Raw genomic sequence first — 13369 nt, forward strand, 5'->3', positions numbered from 1 at the left:
GTGCCGAGGTCCTGTCTCAACCTCCTTCAGACCAATTGGTGAGTGACACACCCACTTCATTCTTCCAACAGGTTACACATTATTTTTTTGTATTTGGCATCAAGTATATGTGTCAGTTGGGCCTAGTGCATAAATGAAATGCACTTTAATTGTACTAAAACAATCAGTTTTAGTCGAAGTTAACCAAAACCAACATTAGCATTAGGATAAAGTAATTGTCTATACCATTTGTTAGTCCAAACTTTCCCTTAAAGCATCAGCTTGATCTTTATTCTGACAAAATTTGATATTTTTGTCGTTTTACACATGTTTTTGTCAAAATAAGCTCCCGCTGATCAGTTTACATGATTTAATTTCTGGGGAAATAGATGGCTGTACATCAGTGTTGGGTTTAGAGCTTTTATTGACAACAGCAGGAGAAGTTAGAGGTCAGGAATGTGAACTCTACATGTGTTCAGTCGTCATGTCCTCATATTGTTTTAAGCTGTGAAGGACAGGAGTGTGTTTAAGTAGAAGTCCTCATATGGTAGGACCAGTGATTGTAGTGTGTGTGTTACACTGTCCTCATATTGTTTTAAGCTGTGAAGGACAGGAGTGTGTTTCAGTTGCCTTCCTCATGTGGTAGGACCAACAACTCTAGTGTGTGTTACACTGTCCTCATATCGTTGGGTAGCAGAACCGTACAGTGTTAAGTTTCTATAGAATCTGGTATAAGGAAGTCAGATCCTTCTGTAATAATATTCACTGATACAAATATGATCTGTAGTTAATTAAATAGTCGGGATTTATACTAGAGAATGTTTCTGACGTTATATTGTTGTCTTTTGTTGCAGACACCAAGTGCCGAGGTCCTGTCTCAACCTCCTTCAGACCAATTGGTGAGTGACACACCCACTTCATTCTTCCAACAGGTGAAGATGGATGTTGCAGACAGGACATATCCTAACTTTTGCAGCCGTTACGATAATAACGCGCTGTTTGCACGATGAGCACAGCTTCCAAGCTCCCCTAAATTGACCGTGCGCTTCGTGTTGTGTGTGCGTGAGTCTGTGCATTTAGTGGCGTCTGTGCAGAAATGACTAGTAAGACAAGGCTGCAAACTATTCTCACAGACTTCAAGTGTGCACTTGAATCCAAAACGATCTCTCTCTCTCCCTCCGGCTCTGTTGAGATGCCACTGGGAGAGTAACGACTGCCCCTCCCCCCCTCTGCTCAGCAAACAGGTGGCTGCTTTTGCACCCCTCCCCCCTCTGCTCAACAAACACGTGGCTGCTTTTGCACCCCTCCCCCTCTGCTCTGCAAACACGTGGCTGTTTTTGCACCCCTCCCCCTCTGCTCTGCAAACACGTGGCTGCTTTTGCACCCCTCCCCTCTCTGCTGAGGGCAAAAACAAGGCTCATGTGCAAAGTGAAGCAAAATAACATTGACAGAGGTTCAGAGAAAGGAGAAAAAAACGGAGCAGGCTCCCGTTGTTCACTTCAAGGAGGCGGCTCTACGGGCCGTTTTGTTTGTGACCGACACACACAGTATATATATATATATTCTCAATCACATTCACACCACTCTCTTATATCAGTTCCACTACATCAAGACTATTTTATGGTGGTCAGCTGTTTTATTGTCATGTATTTTGCATAGTAAGATAACCATGTCCTCCATTCAAAAGCACTGAAAATGTCTATGGTGGTGCTGTACCTAATATTGTGCTCATTTGATCCAAAACCTATTTTTCCTTTATTTTGAAGGCTGAGGCTTAGATCCATTAGGTATTCACGAGAAAGGCATTATCGCATGTCAGGATTACAGTATATCGAAAATATGTGATTATAATGGGAGTCAATGGGGCCCAAACGGATACAAGGGTAAAAGGAGGTAGTACATATGTGAATCTTCTTTACTATACACCACACCATAGAGGGGATCATTGAATTTCAAAAATAATCCTAAAACACACATCCTGGCCAAGTTTCATGCAACTAGTCTTTAAAATGACTGATATATTGAGAATCAAAAATCCAAAGTTACCCAAGCGGGTCCCTTTTTTCGCTAGGGTAAAACGAGGGTTAAATAGTCGGGATTTATACTAGAGAATGTTTCTGACGCTATATTGTTGTCTTTTGTTGCAGACACCAAGTGCCGAGGTCCTGCCTCAACCTCCTTCAGACCAGTTGGTGAGTGACACACCCACTTCATTCTTCCAACAGGTTACACATTATTTTTTTGTATTTGGCATCAAGTATATGTGTCAGTTGGGCCTAGTGCATAAATGAAATGCACTTTAATTGTACTAAAACAATCAGTTTTAGTCGAAGTTAACCAAAACCAACATTAGCATTAGGATAAAGTAATTGTCTATACCATTTGTTAGTCCAAACTTTCCCTTAAAGCATCAGCTTGATCTTTATTCTGACAAAATTTGATATTTTTGTCGTTTTACACATGTTTTTGTCAAAATAAGCTCCCGCTGATCAGTTTACATGATTTAATTTCTGGGGAAATAGATGGCTGTACATCAGTGTTGGGTTTAGAGCTTTTATTGACAACAGCAGGAGAAGTTAGAGGTCAGGAATGTGAACTCTACATGTGTTCAGTCGTCATGTCCTCATATTGTTTTAAGCTGTGAAGGACAGGAGTGTGTTTAAGTAGAAGTCCTCATATGGTAGGACCAGTGATTGTAGTGTGTGTGTTACACTGTCCTCATATTGTTTTAAGCTGTGAAGGACAGGAGTGTGTTTAAGTAGAAGTCCTCATATGGTAGGACCAGTGATTGTAGTGTGTGTTACACTGTCCTCATATTGTTTTAAGCTGTGAAGGACAGGAGTGTGTTTCAGTTGCCTTCCTCATGTGGTAGGACCAACAACTCTAGTGTGTGTTACACTGTCCTCATATCGTTGGGTAGCAGAACCGTACAGTGTTAAGTTTCTATAGAATCTGGTATAAGGAAGTCAGATCCTTCTGTAATAATATTCACTGATACAAATATGATCTGTAGTTAATTAAATAGTCGGGATTTATACTAGAGAATGTTTCTGACGTTATATTGTTGTCTTTTGTTGCAGACACCAAGTGCCGAGGTCCTGTCTCAACCTCCTTCAGACCAATTGGTGAGTGACACACCCACTTCATTCTTCCAACAGGTTACACATTATTTTTTTGTATTTGGCATCAAGTATATGTGTCAGTTGGGCCTAGTGCATAAATGAAATGCACTTTAATTGTACTAAAACAATCAGTTTTAGTCGAAGTTAACCAAAACCAACATTAGCATTAGGATAAAGTAATTGTCTATACCATTTGTTAGTCCAAACTTTCCCTTAAAGCATCAGCTTGATCTTTATTCTGACAAAATTTGATATTTTTGTCGTTTTACACATGTTTTTGTCAAAATAAGCTCCCGCTGATCAGTTTACATGATTTAATTTCTGGGGAAATAGATGGCTGTACATCAGTGTTGGGTTTAGAGCTTTTATTGACAACAGCAGGAGAAGTTAGAGGTCAGGAATGTGAACTCTACATGTGTTCAGTCGTCATGTCCTCATATTGTTTTAAGCTGTGAAGGACAGGAGTGTGTTTAAGTAGAAGTCCTCATATGGTAGGACCAGTGATTGTAGTGTGTGTGTTACACTGTCCTCATATTGTTTTAAGCTGTGAAGGACAGGAGTGTGTTTAAGTAGAAGTCCTCATATGGTAGGACCAGTGATTGTAGTGTGTGTGTTACACTGTCCTCATATTGTTTTAAGCTGTGAAGGACAGGAGTGTGTTTCAGTTGCCTTCCTCATGTGGTAGGACCAACAACTCTAGTGTGTGTTACACTGTCCTCATATCGTTGGGTAGCAGAACCGTACAGTGTTAAGTTTCTATAGAATCTGGTATAAGGAAGTCAGATCCTTCTGTAATAATATTCACTGATACAAATATGATCTGTAGTTAATTAAATAGTCGGGATTTATACTAGAGAATGTTTCTGATGTTATATTGTTGTCTTTTGTTGCAGACACCAGGTGCCGAGGTCCTGCCTCAACCTCCTTCAGACCAATTGGTGAGTGACACACCCACTTCATTCTTCCAACAGGTTACACATTATTTTTTTGTATTTGGCATCAAGTATATGTGTCAGTTGGGCCTAGTGCATAAATGAAATGCACTTTAATTGTACTAAAACAATCAGTTTTAGTCGAAGTTAACCAAAACCAACATTAGCATTAGGATAAAGTAATTGTCTATACCATTTGTTAGTCCAAACTTTCCCTTAAAGCATCAGCTTGATCTTTATTCTGACAAAATTTGATATTTTTGTCGTTTTACACATGTTTTTGTCAAAATAAGCTCCCGCTGATCAGTTTACATGATTTAATTTCTGGGGAAATAGATGGCTGTACATCAGTGTTGGGTTTAGAGCTTTTATTGACAACAGCAGGAGAAGTTAGAAGTCAGGAATGTGAACTCTACATGTGTTCAGTCGTCATGTCCTCATATTGTTTTAAGCTGTGAAGGACAGGAGTGTGTTTAAGTAGAAGTCCTCATATGGTAGGACCAGTGATTGTAGTGTGTGTGTTACACTGTCCTCATATTGTTTTAAGCTGTGAAGGACAGGAGTGTGTTTCAGTTGCCTTCCTCATGTGGTAGGACCAACAACTCTAGTGTGTGTTACACTGTCCTCATATCGTTGGGTAGCAGAACCGTACAGTGTTAAGTTTCTATAGAATCTGGTATAAGGAAGTCAGATCCTTCTGTAATAATATTCACTGATACAAATATGATCTGTAGTTAATTAAATAGTCGGGATTTATACTAGAGAATGTTTCTGACGTTATATTGTTGTCTTTTGTTGCAGACACCAGGTGCCGAGGTCCTGCCTCAACCTCCTTCAGACCAATTGGTGAGTGACACACCCACTTCATTCTTCCAACAGGTTACACATTTATTTTTTGTATTTGGCATCAAGTATATGTGTCAGTTGGGCCTAGTGCATAAATGAAATGCACTTTAATTGTACTAAAACAATCAGTTTTAGTCGAAGTTAACCAAAACCAACATTAGCATTAGGATAAAGTAATTGTCTATACCATTTGTTAGTCCAAACTTTCCCTTAAAGCATCAGCTTGATCTTTATTCTGACAAAATTTGATATTTTTGTCGTTTTACACATGTTTTTGTCAAAATAAGCTCCCGCTGATCAGTTTACATGATTTAATTTCTGGGGAAATAGATGGCTGTACATCAGTGTTGGGTTTAGAGCTTTTATTGACAACAGCAGGAGAAGTTAGAAGTCAGGAATGTGAACTCTACATGTGTTCAGTCGTCATGTCCTCATATTGTTTTAAGCTGTGAAGGACAGGAGTGTGTTTAAGTAGAAGTCCTCATATGGTAGGGCCAGTGATTGTAGTGTGTGTGTTACACTGTCCTCATATTGTTTTAAGCTGTGAAGGACAGGAGTGTGTTTAAGTAGAAGTCCTCATATGGTAGGACCAGTGATTGTAGTGTGTGTGTTACACTGTCCTCATATTGTTTTAAGCTGTGAAGGACAGGAGTGTGTTTCAGTTGCCTTCCTCATGTGGTAGGACCAACAACTCTAGTGTGTGTTACAATGTCCTCATATCGTTGGGTAGCAGAACCGTACAGTGTTAAGTTTCTATAGAATCTGGTATAAGGAAGTCAGATCCTTCTGTAATAATATTCACTGATACAAATATGATCTGTAGTTAATTAAATAGTCGGGATTTATACTAGAGAATGTTTCTGACGTTATATTGTTGTCTTTTGTTGCAGACACCAGGTGCCGAGGTCCTGCCTCAACCTCCTTCAGACCAGTTGGTGAGTGACACACCCACTTCATTCTTCCAACAGGTTACACATTATTTTTTTGTATTTGGCATCAAGTATATGTGTCAGTTGGGCCTAGTGCATAAATGAAATGCACTTTAATTGTACTAAAACAATCAGTTTTAGTCGAAGTTAACCAAAACCAACATTAGCATTAGGATAAAGTAATTGTCTATACCATTTGTTAGTCCAAACTTTCCCTTAAAGCATCAGCTTGATCTTTATTCTGACAAAATTTGATATTTTTGTCGTTTTACACATGTTTTTGTCAAAATAAGCTCCCGCTGATCAGTTTACATGATTTAATTTCTGGGGAAATAGATGGCTGTACATCAGTGTTGGGTTTAGAGCTTTTATTGACAACAGCAGGAGAAGTTAGAGGTCAGGAATGTGAACTCTACATGTGTTCAGTCGTCATGTCCTCATATTGTTTTAAGCTGTGAAGGACAGGAGTGTGTTTAAGTAGAAGTCCTCATATGGTAGGACCAGTGATTGTAGTGTGTGTGTTACACTGTCCTCATATTGTTTTAAGCTGTGAAGGACAGGAGTGTGTTTCAGTTGCCTTCCTCATGTGGTAGGACCAACAACTCTAGTGTGTGTTACACTGTCCTCATATCGTTGGGTAGCAGAACCGTACAGTGTTAAGTTTCTATAGAATCTGGTATAAGGAAGTCAGATCCTTCTGTAATAATATTCACTGATACAAATATGATCTGTAGTTAATTAAATAGTCGGGATTTATACTAGAGAATGTTTCTGACGTTATATTGTTGTCTTTTGTTGCAGACACCAAGTGCCGAGGTCCTGTCTCAACCTCCTTCAGACCAATTGGTGAGTGACACACCCACTTCATTCTTCCAACAGGTTACACATTATTTTTTTGTATTTGGCATCAAGTATATGTGTCAGTTGGGCCTAGTGCATAAATTAAGTGCCCTTTGATTATATTAAAATAATCAGTTTGATTGAAAGTTTCCCATATTCAACATTAGCATTACTTGTTTGTGAACATCTTAGGAGAAAGAAATTGGCATATCATTTGTTAGTCCTAACTTTCCCTTTAAAGCATCAGCTTGATCTTTATTCCTACTAAATTTGATATTTCTGTGTTACATTGTCCTCAGATTGTTTTAAGCTGTGAAGGACATGAATTTGTTTTTTTGTTTTTAGCCTTTCTCAATTGGTAGAACCAACAACTCTAGTTTGTGTTACATTGAAACTGAACAGCAGGGATGTTTGTCATGAAGATAATAACACTCTATCCGATTTCAAACAATCACACTGTGATGAGTATTATTAGTAGATTATGTTCACATGTAAAATATTCATATCAAATGGTAAATATCCTATATTTATATAGCGCTTTACTAGTCCCTAAGGACCCCAAAGCGCTTTACACATCCAGTCATCCACCCATTCACACAGACATTCACACACTGGTGATGGCAGCTACATTGTAGCCACAGCCACCCTGGGGCGCACTGACAGAGGCGAGGCTGCCGGACACTGGCGCCACCGGGCCCTCTGACCACCACCAGTAGGCAACAGGTGAAGTGTCTTTCCCAAGGACACAACGACCGAGACTGTCGGAGCTGGGGCTCGAACCGGCAACCTTCTGATTACAACTCTTGAGCCACGATCGCCCCTTAGCCCCTTAATGTAGAATTACACACTGCCCAACGCTGACTTTGCCTACAATGCAGAGAAAAAAGCAAACAGACCTATTGCATGCATTGATTCTCATATTTCACTGTTACTTTTCAAAGGCTCAAGGACCAAGTATTCCGGGGGTTCCAAGCCACACGCTTTACTCAGCTGCCCTGGACAACATGAAGGGCACCTCTGCCTCAATCACCCTGGACAACAAAAACATTAGCAACACTTCACCAAGAAGGGGTAAAGGCACCAAAATACAAAATGTTTTAGGTTAATATACTTGTGATCAAAGAACAAGTTTGTTTTCAGACATGACACTATTCAGAGCTTTTATCATAAATCATTTCATCTTATTTGATTCCCAGCAGAACACAGCACTTCAAATGGTTCATTCCAAGCATCCTTAAAGGAGCAATAAGCAATATCTTTTCACTGCTAGGTGTGCTGTTTTGCACTGCCTGTGAACCAAACCAAAGTCTATGGCTGGAGATCAACACAGAGAGAGGGATTGTGACTTCATGCTGTACTCCAGATGTAATTACACCTCTAGTTCTTCACATAGTCATTTTTAATTCCTTCAACCTAAGTATGATGAATTGTGCTTATTGCTCCTTTAAAGTGCTCCAGTAGAAAGCAAGGTTTAAGAACATTTTGTATTCACATTATAAACTAGAATATTTTCTATCTTTTCTTGCATTCACATTAAGATATTTTCTTTTGTTTCCATTTATGACAGCTGGGACGGTGAGAAGCAAGTGGACAAATGATGAAGTGAAGGTTGCTGAGCGGCATGTTTCACTTCATAAAAAGCTGCAAAGTACCAGGTAAAAAGGAATGTGACTGCTGCCTCCAAGCAGAGCCGGCAGCTCTGAAAGGCAGAGACTGGGTTGTCATAAGGTACTACAGCCACAACAGGATCATAGCATTAAAAGAAAGATGCAAGAAAAAAAGAAACAAGCAAGAGAGATACTTTGTTACTTCCACAGTTATGTCAGTATTGCAGTTTTCTGTATTGCATTGTTCTTACTCATAAATCTGTGGTTTATGCTGGGTGCTTTTTGCAATTAAATGATAAAAAAGGCAGATAATGTTCCACGTTTTTATTCACATGAACATTCACTACAAAATGAATTAATGCATTACAATATCAAGACTTAAAAAGTAGACTGACCACATTTGACCCATGTCTTTTTTTTTTTTTAAAAGTCTTTACACAGCTCAGATTTACTGTTTTATTAACACATAAATGTCTGATATTTCTGTCAGAAGTTACCCAACTGATGAGCATTACTATTGTGCATCCATGTCTATTATATTGTAATCTCAAAAGGAGCCAAGCTAAAAATGCAGAACCTACCGTTACCTGGTCCTTATAAGTCATGTATACTTGAAAATTATGTGTTTCCATGGGCTTCACAATTCACCTAAACATGAAATATCTGTGTGTGACCTTATGGTACTCATAAGTCACATAAACCTGACAGTGTCCTCACAAGTAGCATTAAATTCAGGTTTGACCAAAATTTAGCCCTAGCCAAAATCTCAACAGATGGGTGTGTTCCTGGAAGCATGGGTCAAATTTTTTGAGATCCCCATGCCTCTAGGACCTTCGGAAAGGCACGTTCCCATTTGTCACATTTTTGTCATACGTACTGATATATCACGAAAACACGTATGTGTGTGTGTGTGTGTGTACTGTAACTCCTTTATTCCACACAGACAGCTTCAGCATTTGTTCTGCTTTCTCTGCTTTTATTTGAATGTAACAGAAACACACGGCTAGAATTTACACAAACGTGTTTACAGGCTGACTTTAATGTGTTTCTGCACATGCTTGTCCTCTGGTCATGTGATCGTGTGGTTTGCAGGAACGCTCCTCTTCCTCAGAGGATCCACCTGTGCTTCCTCTCCTCTCTCCTCCACCTGTTACAGTGAGGGAACGTCCTCCATGATGGAGGAGCTGCTGGAAAGTGCTGAGAGTTTCCTCCAGAGTGAGACCTCTGTCACAGTTCAGAGGATCTACGGCAGCAGAGACCTTCATGGACACTAAAAGTCTCAAACACACAACAACAACATCACACTGACTCCACTCTGACATCACTGATCAATAATCAAAGAACACACAGATCAAACTGATTGATCAGCCATCAGAGGAGTCGGATCAATGGAGCTGCTTCTGTTCCTGATGTCCCCTGTTTGATCCTGGACCTGAACTCTCCCTGCAGAGGAGACACAAGACAGTCAGAGACACACACACACACACACACACACACACGCACACACACACACAGAGAGAGAGATAGAGAGAGAGAAACAAACCTTTGACCTTGAGCAGCACTGTTTTGAATCTGGAGATCCTCTCACTGTAGACTCTACACCTGTATCTCCCACTGTCTCTCTCTGTGGGCTGTTTCAGGGTCAGACTGAGGTCTCCAGTTTTCAGCAGGTCTTCATTCATCTTCGTTCGGTCTCTGTAATCCTGGTGCTGTTCTTCAGGCTGGTCAGAGCCGTTCTCATACACATGAATGATTTTGCTAAAGACTTCACCAGACTCATAGTATTTCCACTCCACTCTACCATCTTCAGGCAGGTTTTGTGTGGTTTTGAAGGGCAGCTGGACAGACTCCGCCCCCTCCTCCACCTCCACCTGACAGACTGAGAGGACAACAAACACAACATGAGCTGTACAAAGTGTGATTGGTGTTCAGAGCAGCATCATGTGACTCTTGTTCTGCACTAAATGAAGCGATGGAGTGGCGCCTCCTTCAGGCAGAGAAACAGCTCATGGAGAGAAATAATTATTAGAGCAAAAACAAGAGTGGAGCTGCAAATAAGGCCGAGAGGAACGCTGCAGAAAACTGTTCATGTGTGAATTCATCACTTCATAGATTTCTTTGAGCACTAAAATCAGAGCTGCTTCTATTTCTAATATGACAGCTGTACATTAGAGCTGCAACACTTTAAATGTGAGCCATAAAAACATGATACTCTACAAGTGCATTCAGCTCTGACACTGTCACATCATGAAGGAGACGTGGAAATGTTATTCTTTCTGTCACAACACAGAGCTTGTGACCAAATGTGAGGGTAGGTATGTAGAGTAACCTGTAAATCAACCGCTTCCCTTTCATACTCAGCTCTCTCTTCATCATGATGGACTGGTAGAGCATCCCCATCACTGCAGCCCTAATCTGTGCAGGGTGTGCAGATTTTTTTAATAATCACTTTTTTATTGAGTTTTAGACATTAAAACAAAAATAAGACAATGCACATACACCCCTGACACAAACACAGAAAAAAAAAAAAACAACACAAACAGTCTGAGCAAGCAAAATTTCAGTAAGTCACATATTCAAACCCTCTGTACACATAGCTATTGCATTGAGCCTTTTCTCTCAGGATACTCTCTCTCAGATCGCAGGGCTGACCTGTATCTACAGCACTGACCTCTGACACTGAGCAGCACTTCTTTCTTCAGCAGGATGTTTCCCTCCCGGCTGTAGATGGTGCAGGTGTAGGTGTTTGTGACTGTGGGGTATTTCAGGGTCAGACTGAGGTCTCCAATTTTCAGCAAGTTTCTCTTCATTCTGATTAGGTCTCTGTAAAATGGATGCTGTTCTTCAGGCTGGTCAGAACCATTCTCATAGACGAGGACTTTCCTGTAACCATCAGTCCACTCCACTTTAGCGTCTTTGGGCAGACAAACTGCGGTCTTGCAGGGCAGCTGGACAGACTCCACCCCTGAATCCACCTCGACCTTGTAAACTGAAAGGACAACAAAGCACAACATGAAAAAATCAGCTGTAGCTGTGATGGTCACATGACCTCATCTTCCTTGTCACATGCTTCCCTTCCCTTTCTGGATTGACTTGCTTTTGTGTCTTTCTCTCTGTCTCCCATTCCCTCTTTCCTGCTCTATGTGTGTTTCAGTTCTGCTTCATCTTTCAGAGGTGAACAAGCTCACATTTAAATGATAAACAAGCTCTTTTAATTTTTTTTAGCACTTTTCATTAGTGCATCCACTCCTTTAGCCACTTACATCTCCGAGTGCCCTAAACCGCATATTGGATAAGCAGATATTGGACCAGCTCAGGAGAATATTTCAAGGCAGAAAAGAACAATGCAGCAATGAATGCAGCAGCCACGGATCCTGTGAAGAGGGCTCTCTCCAGCCACGGAGCGCCAAGGAACAGCCAGGAATGAGGGAGAATGCAATGCCAGACAGAGGGAGATGCAGACTCTAAATATATGAGAGGGATTAAGGGCAGGGAGGAAACGCCTGGGGAAGACGGCTGAACATAAGCAACTGACAAGACAGGGGAAGCACAGCTAAACATAGTACACACAGAACAAGTGTCTCTAAAAGCTGCAAAACACACAGAGACACAGGCCGACTATGTACAGGCAAAGGCAGGAGCGACAGAGACACTACTGGGGAACAAGGGAAGAGAAGGCAAGGGAGCAACACAGAGACGTGACTGGGGGGAGGGGAAACAAAGACAAGACGGACCTAACAGGGCAGGACACACAGATGCAGGACCAAGACAAACAGAGACGAGACCAGGCATGAACAGGATCAAACACCAGACAACCTAAACTAGAAATACAGATAACTACATAGGAACAAGTCGCACAGCACAGAGAAAACAAAAATAAATAAACAAGACTTAAAATATTATAAAAACAAAACTTGACTGAACGACTCAGGCACCCTAACACACTCAATGTCATCTAGTGCTTACTCATTAATCCTAAATTATTTTTCCTTGTGAACCTGATCAGAGGAAGGGCGCTCATGTGGCCAAGGAGATGTTGGCTGGTAACATGAATATAACTTTTCTGGATTTTCTGGAAAAATTAAATCAGGTTTTTGATAAATACTCTAGCACTGACTTGCTCACAAAACTGCTGACACTCTGACAGAGGAGGAGTAGTGTGGCTGATTTCGCTGTTGAGTTTGTGGATTCTGGCAGAGGAGACTCGCTGGGATAAAAGGGCCCTTTGCGGGACCTAGTTTGCATTATTTGAGTGAATACATTCAAGATAAACTTGCAACGAAGGAATTCCTTGCTTAACTTCATGCACCAGTCTACTTATGTATTAAAGGTGGATGACCACATTCAGGCATTTTGTCCCCAAAGGAACTGTAACTACTGGCAGGTAACTTCTGGTTACAAGGGAGTTTTTGCATCAAACTGCTGCTAAAGTAATTATTCATAGGGGTTGTTTGATTGTTGGGGTTTCTCTGCATTACTGTAGGGTCTTTGCCTTACAATATAAAGCACTTTGAGGTTACTGTTGTTGTAGTTTGGTGCCATCCATCCATTTTCTTCTGCTTATTCAGGGCCAGGTTGTGGTGTCAGCAGGCAAAGCAGAGAAGCCTATGCCTCCCTCTCCTCAGTGTAACAATAACAAATGTGTGGTGTCTCTTTAAGACAGCCTAAGTTAATGTTTAGTGATGTCACTAAATATTACTGCCCAGCCAAAAGATATAATTTCTCTGACATGCCATGGGTCTCCCCCAGGAACTCAACTGGCTCCATTTTTATGTGGAGTAGTAGTGGCTCTACTCCTCACCCTCTCTCTAAGGTAGAGACCAGCCACCATTCAGAGAAAGCTAATTTCTCCACTTTCTCTGAATAGTGCCGTGGGCACTCCACCCTTTTCCAGCTGAGAACCATTGTTTTGTTGGACTAATGGACGGATTCTCCTTTTCAGCACCCTGGCATAGACTTTCCGAGGAAGGCTGAAGAGTGTGACCACACCCTCCAGGCTTTTTCCATGGCCTCTCCGAACTCTTCCCAAACCCAAGTTTTTGCTTCAGCCCCTGCCTGATCACTGTTCTGCTTGGCCTGTCAATACCTACAGTGGGGCAAAAAAGTATTTAGTC

General features: G+C 41.0%; 2 protein-coding genes and 1 long non-coding RNA gene across 3 annotated transcripts in view; 1 reads left to right on the plus strand and 2 right to left on the minus strand.

Moving 5' to 3' along the window:
- LOC309703501 (butyrophilin-like protein 2) overlaps positions 1-13369 on the minus strand; it is a 522068-nt gene that overhangs the window by 475788 nt on the left and 32911 nt on the right. The window lies entirely within an intron of this gene.
- LOC309703463 (uncharacterized protein) overlaps positions 1-13369 on the minus strand; it is a 179477-nt gene that overhangs the window by 37948 nt on the left and 128160 nt on the right. The window lies entirely within an intron of this gene.
- Positions 6609-8567, plus strand: LOC309703700. Its single transcript, XR_014275949.1, has 3 exons — positions 6609-6654; positions 7590-7719; positions 8216-8567. It is a non-coding gene; the product is annotated as an uncharacterized lncRNA (long non-coding RNA).

The sequence above is a fragment of the Aulonocara stuartgranti genome (genome assembly GCF_965226115.1).
Source record: "Aulonocara stuartgranti genome assembly, chromosome: 3".
NCBI lineage: Eukaryota > Metazoa > Chordata > Actinopteri > Cichliformes > Cichlidae > Aulonocara > Aulonocara stuartgranti.